This window comes from Terrapene carolina, unplaced genomic scaffold (assembly GCF_002925995.2).
Source record: "Terrapene carolina triunguis isolate 2854851 unplaced genomic scaffold, T_m_triunguis-2.0 Scaffold48, whole genome shotgun sequence".
Taxonomy (NCBI): domain Eukaryota; kingdom Metazoa; phylum Chordata; order Testudines; family Emydidae; genus Terrapene; species Terrapene triunguis.
Genome location: NW_020664399.1, coordinates 1,431,317 through 1,441,250, shown reverse-complemented (window position 1 = coordinate 1,441,250; position 9,934 = coordinate 1,431,317).

The window sequence follows — 9,934 nt, the reverse complement described above, 5'->3', positions numbered from 1 at the left end:
CTTATTATTATATTTTTATAAAACCATGTAGACTGCACAACGTCACAACAGCGACAAGAAATGCCACCTTCATTGAGAGGTGGAGGAGTAAACATGTCACTCAGAGCTCAGTAAGGCATTGTAGCACCAGATTAAGATCCCATTATGGAGCAGGAGCTTGTTTTTCAGGGTAAAGGTTATGAAGACCCTTTAGTGGGTGAGCGAAGATTGAGAACTCATCAACTTTGTGTTGGAAAGCCATCATTGCCATGAGGTGTACTCTGATAGAGCTCATTGAGAGACCTGATTTCTTACATTCCAGTATGTAATCTAATACCATGGGTAAAGGAGAGGTAGTCGCCATTGTTCATCTATTCTGGCACCATGTGTGGAATCTCTTCCATTTGTGCAGGTAAATATAGCATGTAGTAGACGTTCTGCTGTTTAAGAGAATGTCTCTTACCTCCTCTGAACAGGCCATCTCACTGCCTTGGAACCATGAAGTAGTCATGCCTTCAGGAGGAGTATTGCCAAATTCGGGTGGTGGACCTGGCCCATGTCCTGAGACAGGAGATTTGGAAGAAGAAGAAGTGTGTGTGGTGGGCATACAGCCATCTTCAAGAGGTAAGGAAACTACATTTGTCTGGCCCATGTGGGGGCTATCAAGATGATTCTGGAGTTGCAGGTCGTTATCTTGTGTATGACCCTGGATGTGGGGGGCGGGGGAGGGGAAGCATACTGTAGAAGTGCATCTCATTTGAGGAGAAAAGCATCACCTAGAGAATAGGGTTCCTGTCCCGCTCTTGAGCAGAAGTGCGGGCACTTGGCATTCTGGGTTGTCATGAAGAGATATATATTTGGAAACCCCCAGTGTCTGAACATGCTCTGTAGTACACTGTGTTTGTATACAGGCTTGTTTGTTAGCTTGAAATAGAATTTTGGGTTTGACTTTTTGATACTCATATCTTATACGAATGTGTGTGCACAAAGGACAAAGACACTGTGTGTGTTGCTTCTGCCTGGCCAAATGGGTTTGTTAGTATAATGGGAACAGATAAGAACAGTTAAGTGTTACAGGATATGGTGGGAGTGTAATATATGAGCATACACAGGAAAGCTGCCTGGCTCTTCTCTCAAGTCAAGGTCAATCTATCACCAGTTAGGAGGGGTAAGGAGAGGTTGGGGGGCAGGCATAAGAAACACTAAAAGCCAAAGAAAAGCCTAGCCGTGGCCAGAACACAGTCTCACTCCTTACCCCTCCCATAGGATACAAAAGAGGTGGAACAAAGACCCCAGACTCATGACCCCCCAAAATGGAACATGACCATAAGTTGTAAAGGTGGGATGGGGCATGCATTGCAGGTATATTTGGGCCTGCTAAGAAGGAGGAGGTGGGAATGGGGAACGGGGACACAGGCAAGGCTCTGAGGCATCAGAGCTGGGAAGGAGGACACTGGGTAAACACTCTGCGGCATCAGAGCTGGGAACAGAACACTGGGGAACAGACTCTGCCAGCATGTAGAGCTATGGATATGCTTGCTTGGAACTAACCCCAATAAACATTGCATCGCCTGCACTTCGTACTTCTTGTACCACCTAACTATGAAGGCCACCTTTTTAGTGGCCATTACCTCTGCCAGGATAAGAGAGATTCAGGCACACATGGCAGGGCCTCCTGACTTGATATTCCACAAGAACAAAGTGACCATGAGGCCTGGTCTACAATACAGCATTAGGACGACTTAAGGTAGCTTATGTCAACTTAATTATATCACCGTACCCACTACAGCCTTGCTACAGCTGATGCAAGTGCCCTACTACACCGACATAGTAACTTCCCCTCCATGAGAGGTGTAGGGCTTACGTCTGTGAGTTAGGATGACGCAATGTCCCTGTAGACACTGCATTACTTACATCTATTGGCTGTCATTCTTGCCAATTTCACAGCTCCAAAGTCGGCTCCCCAGCCAGGTTGCTTCCTGGTTTCCTCACTTCCTGTGGGAAGCCCTGCTGCCTCCCCGGGTCCTGGCTCCCTCTTCCCAGCTGGGCTGCTGCCCAGGCTCCCGGCTCCAATCAGGGAGCATGGCAACCAAACGAACTCTGGGGGCGGATCTCCCCACTGGAAGTCCAGCTGCCCTCACCCCCCTGGGGCTCTCTGCTCCCTGCCAGAAGCCAGGCAGCTGTATCGGGCTTCTCGACTCCCCACTCCTTGCTGGGAACAGGGCAGCTGCACCGGACTCCGGGTGCGGATCTCCCCACCAGGAGCCCAGCTGCCCCACTGGGCTCTCGGCTCCCTACTCCACACTGGGAGCACGGCTGCGCCCAGCGAGGAGCTTTGCGCCTGGAGTCCGGTCAGCTGCCATGCTCCCGGCAGGGAGATGAGAGCCTTGGGGGGCAGCTGAACTCCTGGCAGGGAGATCCGCACCCAGTGGGATTCCCCATTCCTAGCAGGGAGCTGGGAAGCCCACTGCCCCTTTTAACTCACTGGGAGTGCTCATGGTGAGGACGCACACCACTGACAGAAGAAGGGCAGCATGGACATGAACCACCGTAGTAATTACTGTGGTGGCTGTAAGTCGACCTAGCATATGTCGACTTAAGTTTATAGTGTACATATGCCATGAGACTTCACTCAAGGTTCCTACTAAGTGGGTTTTTTTGACATTCATATTAATCAGCTGATTCACCTGCCTGAATTTTTCCCCCCCTCCAGCCTCACATCCCTGAAGGGGAAGCCAAAACATCATACCCTGGATATTGTCAGGTGTCCCTCTCCCATTATTTGGACAGAAAGAAGCTGTTCAGGAAATCTAGACTGTTGTAAGCATTTGCTGACAAAATGGGTCTTAGACTGTAGTAAAACATGATATGAGCAGGCCCACTTAGACCTACCTGGACACATTCGTGCTCCCTGTACCAGAACTCAAGCTGACTCTGCTTCATCTTTCCATGGTATCCCACTCTAAGAGATTTGTAAAGTTGTTATCTAGAACTCAATTCACACCTTCACTCAGCACTCCTTAGTAGAGAGCTCCCAATCCAATGCTCAATTCAGCAGAGCTGACTTGGAGTCCTTATTTCAATAGATTCAGAGTACCCACCTACAGGATATGAAGTCACTGCTTGTTAGTTACCAGATGAGGAAGGAATACACATGGCCAAGAAAAGAAGAAAACAGTTACTTACCCTATTGTAAGGTTGAGGTTCTTCAAGATGTATTGTCCACATGTATTCCATAACCTGCTCTCCTTCCCTGCTTTTATGGAGTCCTTGACCATTGGGATTCTGCTCAGGTAAGGAACTGGAGAGCAGTTGCAGCCCCCCTGTCCTTTATATCCTCCTCTATGGATTACCAGAGGACATGCAGGGCACAGGTGCAACTCCAAAATACACCGCTACTCAGAAAGATTTGTCTTGAAGACATGGGGTCCATGCGCTCTAGAAGTGGGATACATGTGGGCAACACATCTCAAAGAACCACAGTTATTTTAAGGCAAGTAACTGTTCTTGCTGCTCATAACAAGTTGTTTAGATACATAAGACTGCCATTGCCTTCAATGGGGCCCGGATTTCACCATTGAAGTGACACTAATGAGGAAGAGGTACACTTTAGATTTAACTATTACAAATAAATATTTAAAGTACTGCATTACAATAGCACCCTATGGACTCTAGCCAAAACTGAGCCTCACTGAGCTTAGTGCTGCACATCTGCATAGTAAGAGGAAATCCCTGCCCCGAAGTGTTTGCAATCCAAGCAGACAGACAAGGGGTAGGAGAAAGGAAGGTTATCCCCATTTTGTAGATGGGTAACAGGGAGATGAAGTGACTTGTCCAAGGCCATGCAGGAAATCTGTAACAAAGATGGGAATCAAACCCAAGTCTCCAGCGTCTCAGTCCAGTGCCTTAACCACAACTCTGTCCTCACAGTAGTACCCCAAAATCTCATCCCTTGTTAGGTGACATACAAAGTAAGACTGTTCCTGCCTCAGTAGCCAAGCTATTCATTTTTACTAGATATAAAATCCTGCTGCAAGCCATAGCTATATCCAAGCTTTACACCTCAACATTTTAATAAAAACTAGATACTTCTCACTAATGCCAAAGCCAAACTATGCCCTAGACAAGGGGTCGGCAACGTTCGGCACGTGGCTCGCCAGGGTAAGCACCCTGGCGGGCCGGGCCAGTTTATTTACCTGCTGACGCGGCAGGTTCGGCCGATCACGGCTCCCACTCGCCGCGGTTCGCCGTCCCAATCCAATGGGGGCAGCGGGAAGCGGTGCGGGCCGAGGGATGTGCTGGCCGCGGCTTCCCGCCGCCCCCATTGGCCCGGGACGGCAAACCACGGCCAGTGGGGGCCACGATCGGCTGAACCTGCCACGTCAGCAGGTAAATAAACTGGCCCGGCCCGCTAGGGTGCTTATCCTGGCGAGCCGCGTGCCGAACGTTGCTGACCCCTGCCCTAGACCAGGGGTCGGCAACCTTTCAGCCTTCATTTATTCACTCTAATTTAAGGTTTCGCGTGCCAGTAATACATTTAAACATTTTTAGAAGGTCTCTTTCTATAAGTCTATATTATATAACTAAACTATTGTTGTATGAAAAGTAAATAAGGTTTTTAAAATGTTTAAGAGCTTCATTTACAATTAAATTAAAATGCAGATCCCTCCGGATCGCTGGCCAGGACCCGGGCAGTGTGAGTGCCACTGAAAATCAGCTTGCATGCTGCCTTTGGCACGCGTGCCATAGGTTGCCTACCCCTGCCCTAGACCCAAACGAGACCCTCAACACAGCCGGTCCTTTCCGTTCCTCTCAGGCTACATTCTTGGCTTGTCATCCAACTCAGCGGTCAAAATAAAACAAAGATTCACAGACTGACATTTGGATTATGGAAAATTAGAACTCTTCTTGACAGTGACCAAATACCAGATTGTAGAACAGCCCTTATGGCCAAAATACTGAAGAGGTATAAACAAACATCATTGCCCTCACTGAACCAGACTTGCTGATGAGTCGCACCTTGAGGAGGTGGGAGCAGGCTACACCTACCACTGGACTGGCAAGACCAAGGATGAGCCAAGACCGTCTGTTCGCCATATGGTCTGACACTTCCGATCAGTTTCACTCGCTCCCCAAAGGAGTTAATGACTGACTTTGGTGTTCCACATAAACTTGTCCAGAGACTAGCAGGCTACCATTACCAGTGCCCACATGTCATCAATGACTCAGACAGATGAGATCAAGGAGGCATTTTATGAAGATCTCAGCATTGTCGTCAGAGGAGTGCAATACCAGGACAAACTCATTGCCCTTGGGGCCTTTAATGCTTGTGTGACACATGGATTAGGGTGCTAGGCCATCAGGGCATTGGAAGGTCAAATTCCAGTGGCCAGTTACTTCTTTCCAAAAGTACCGAGTTCAATCTCACTATTACCAATAGAGTCTTCCAACAGGCCAACTAATATAAGATAACATGGATGCATCCCAGGTCAAAACAGTGGCACATGCTGGACTATGTAATTGTAAAGTCAAAAGATATTAAAGCTGTGCACATCATCTGCTCACTGAGAGGTGCCGAATGCTGGTGTCTGACCATTGGTTTGTGAGAAGCATTAGGTCATTGAACTTCTTACCAAAGCATCCCAGAAGACACCATCAAAGAAGAACAATGTGGCTGCCATGAAAGGCCCTAACAAACAAGCAAAGTTGGAGACTGCGTTACCTGAGGTTCCAGAGAACTCCACAGACACTGAGACAACCTGGCAGAAGCTCAGAAATGTCACATACAGCATTTAAGGTTCTTGGCTTTGTAAGGTGGAAGCACCAAGACTAGTTTAATAAGAACGATTCTGAGATAGACTGGCTACTGGAGACTATGAACACCACACATAAGTCCTACATTTTGGACAAGAAATCAGCAATGAAGAATGCTAGGTACTATCAGGCCAAAAATACACTACAAACCTGATTAAGGCTAATGAAGAACCACTGGTGGGAGCAGAAGGCTGAAGAACTGCAGGAAGCGGCTGACAAGAATGACATGAAGACCTTCTAGGAAGGTATGGCTATATATGGCTCAAAATCCCATGGTACAGCCTGTGACACTTTGTACCCCAAAGCAACACCCTGGCACCTCATATTTACCATGGTAATATGATTATGGTATATTTTGTAAAAAGTATGCCTTGTGAGGTATCATTTTAAAAGTCTTAATCTGTTGAACATTAATATCATGTTGGATTGTATGTGAAGTTATGAAGTTTTGGTAGGTGTTTGTAACTGAAATATGTTGTAAGACTGGAAACACCCACAACCAGCCTTTCAGGTACAACAAAGGAGAAGCCAGATAGTGTTGATGGCCCATTAAAGAGAATCTACACTACCAAGGACTATCACCGGATCTGTATACAATGAAGGCTTCCCAGAGGGAGCACCTAGACAATGGATACTGCTTGACTCAGATCATAGAAAAAAGATCTTTCCAGAAAGCTGCAAGAAGCTATAAAACGGGAAGTGACATCATCGTTTGGCCTCTCTCCCCCACAAAATCAACATCTGGCAACACATCTGGAGAACAAAGACTGAACTGGGGAGGCCGTCCCGGGCTGGAAAGGAGAATCCGAGCTTGTGTATTAAGGAACTATACCATCAGGGTGAGACACTGCTTGATTCAAATTCTGTCTAGATTATAGAACTCAGATTGCAATTTTAATTTTATTTTTTGGATAACCAACTTTGATCTCTAGGCTTACTACTTATAATCACTTAAAATCTATCTTTTTGTAGTTAATAAATCGGTTTTATATTTTACCTAAAACAGTGTGTTTTGCTTGAAGTGCTTGGGGAATCTGCTCAGGAACAAAAACTGTTGCATGTCCTTCCCACACTGAGGGAGGGGCGGACTGGGTAATAAACGTGCACTGGTCAGGCTTCTGACCAGGGCAAGACTGTACAGCTCTGGGGTCCCAGGCTGGGGAGCTGTGGGGAACTGGCTGGAGCCTCTCTATTGTTGGTTCATGAGTGGCTGGCAAATGCATTCATGTAACACAGGTGGGTGTGTCCCTGCCTGTAGAGATCTGTGTTAAATGCAGTACATGGAGAAGTTTGCAACTTGTCACAGCATCACAGTGTGAGAGGGAGCCCAGGTTGGTGAGACAGAGAGCTCAGCAGTACCCCAGGGAACCAGTCACATAGCCCCTGTCCTCACAACAGATGGTAACCAGCTGCTCACAGAAAAAGGCGATATTCTCTTTCGCTGGGCAGAGCACTTGGATAGCCCCTGAACTGTCAACATACTATGTCCAATGAAGCCATCAACTCACTCCTGTAGAATCCTGTCCTGGAGGAGCTGTCCATGGACCCTTCTTTAGATGAGGTTACTAAGGCCATCAAGCAGCAGTCCGTAGGCAAGTCTCCAGGCCCTGATGGCATGCCAGCTGAAGAGTACAAATGTGGAGGTGCCTACCTGGTCAGGAAACTTAAACCAGCCTTTTCAAGACTATGGGAACAAGGTACCATGCCCCAGGGGTATAAAGCTGCTTCCTGTGGTTAGATGTTGATAGATATTCGGCTGCGTGTGTGTTTTTCCTTTGTGTGCCGCCCCAAACCTGTGCAGACAGCTGGCATGGCAGACCTCGAGTGAACCACCCAATAACCACAAGATCCGTTAAGGGACGAAGGCACCCAGCCAGGTTTATTGTCGACAAAGCATGGTACTAGTATCCGGCAGACTTTACCGGACTACTAATACACGTATGCCCGTAACAATGGACCAGCTCAGTGAACGGCGGGACTTTCCGTTCCTCCCGAAGGCCAGACAAAGATACTCCCTCTGAGATACATCTTTATACCCCGATACAAACAAGTTAGTACTGCCTCTCTGCCGTAGTTACTGCCCCTTGACATGGCTAGTTGTTATTCATTAATTTGTACATGTTGTTTGATTAAAACATTTCTATTACATACTGTCATCCTGACCTTATCTTTTATGAGGAGTCAGTGTGTTCCTATTATTTTTGGGGAATGTTTTTGTACCATCCTTGATATTGGGATGTTCTGGTGTTACTTGATATTGGGAAGTGTTTGCGTGAGCACTCTGTGACTAGCACTTTTTAGGAATGTGTATTTCTGCAATATTAGCCCCGTTCTTGCTAAATTCTGTTAACAGGTGCTGCCTCATACCAAGCCTCTGATACAAGGACTTATGTCTTAGGCTCTCTTCCTACTACATATCCATAGTCAAAAGGAAAGGAAGCCTATCTAGCCATGACAGCCATCGCCAAATCTCACTGCTGTTTATAGTGGGGAAGGTCCTTGCACAGGTTGTCCTCAATATCCTTGTGTCTCACTTAGTGGACTTGGTGTATCTAGAGTCACAGTGTGGCTTTCATGCTGGCTGTGGCACCATGGACATGATCTTTGCAGCCTGACAAATACAAGACAAGGCTTGTGAACAGATCAAGGACCTGTATATAGTGTCGGTTGACACAGTGAATCATGAGGGACTATGGAAACTCATTCACAAATTTGGCTGCCCAGAGAAGATGATTGCTGTCATCCACTCGTTTCACAATGGCATGATGGCCAGGGTGATAGAGTGTGATGATTCATCAGAAGCCTTCCCTATCGCCAACAGCACCAAACAAGGATGTGTAATGGCTCCAGTTCTCTGTGCCATTGTCTTTTCAGCCATGCTCTTGTTTGCATTCCAGGACTTTGACAGAGGCATAACCATCCAGTCTATTCAATGTACAGTGATTGAGGGCCCACACCAAAGTAATTGAGCAGCTATTTAGAGAGCCGTTTGCTGACAATTGCACCCTCATTGCACACACACTTGAGGACATTCCGCTTAACATGGATCGCTTTGCCTACGCCTCAAAATGTTGTGATTTCATAATCAGCTTGCAAAAGACAGAGGTGTCAGCGAGCACCAGACTACCAGCATCATGAGAACCATGATCCCATTGTCACAGTTGACAACACATACCTCAACTCAGTCAGGAAATTTTGCTACTTGGGTAACACGCTTTTCAACAACACCCTGTTGGATGCTGAAATTATTCAGGGCCTGGCAAAGGCCAGCTTGGCATTTAGCAGGCTCACCCACCGGCTCTTGAGGAAGCATGGAGTCTGCCCTCAGAACCAACATAAAAATGTACTGTGCTGTTGTACTCACCTCACTCCTCTATGGCTATGAGACATGGATGCTCTAACACCACCACCTCAAAACATGGAGACCTTCCACCTTTGCTGCCTAACATCAAGTGGCAGGACAGGATCCCCAACACTGAAGTCCTTGAAAGGTGCTACATCCCTGGCACATGGTCCATATGGAAGTTTCCCATATACCAAAAGCGGTGGTCTACAGCCGATGGAGCATGCAAACCCACCCTAAGGCAATGTCTACACTACGCAGCTTTTAGCGACACAGCTGTGTAGCTACAGCTGTGTCGCTAAAAGGCCTGCAGTGTAGCTGCTGTTTGTCAGCTCTCCTGCCAACAAAAAACTTCCACCTCCAACGAGTGGAGTTAGCGTTGTCAGCAGGAGAGAGTTCCTGCCGACAAAGAGCTGTTCACACCGGCACTTGTCGGCAAAACTTTGGCCTTTTGGGGGATGAGGGGGTTTTAAAACACCTCTGAAAGACAAAAGGTTTGTCATTCAGTTGTCAGTGTAGACATAGCCTAAGTGTTGATCCATCCTTATATATAAAGACAGCCTGAAGGCAACCTCAAAGCATGCACAGTAGACATTAAAACCTGGGAACCTGTTGCACAGGACAGGCCCAGATGGAGAGGTCTGTGCCACGAGGCCACGTCCACTTTTGAGGAGTGGCATGTGAGGTCTCTGCAGAAGAAGAGAGCATGTCATAAGGCCAATGCCTTATGACCCTCATCACAACAATGGCTACATTTCCAGACATGCAACCACATTTGCAAATCCAGGATCAGACTCT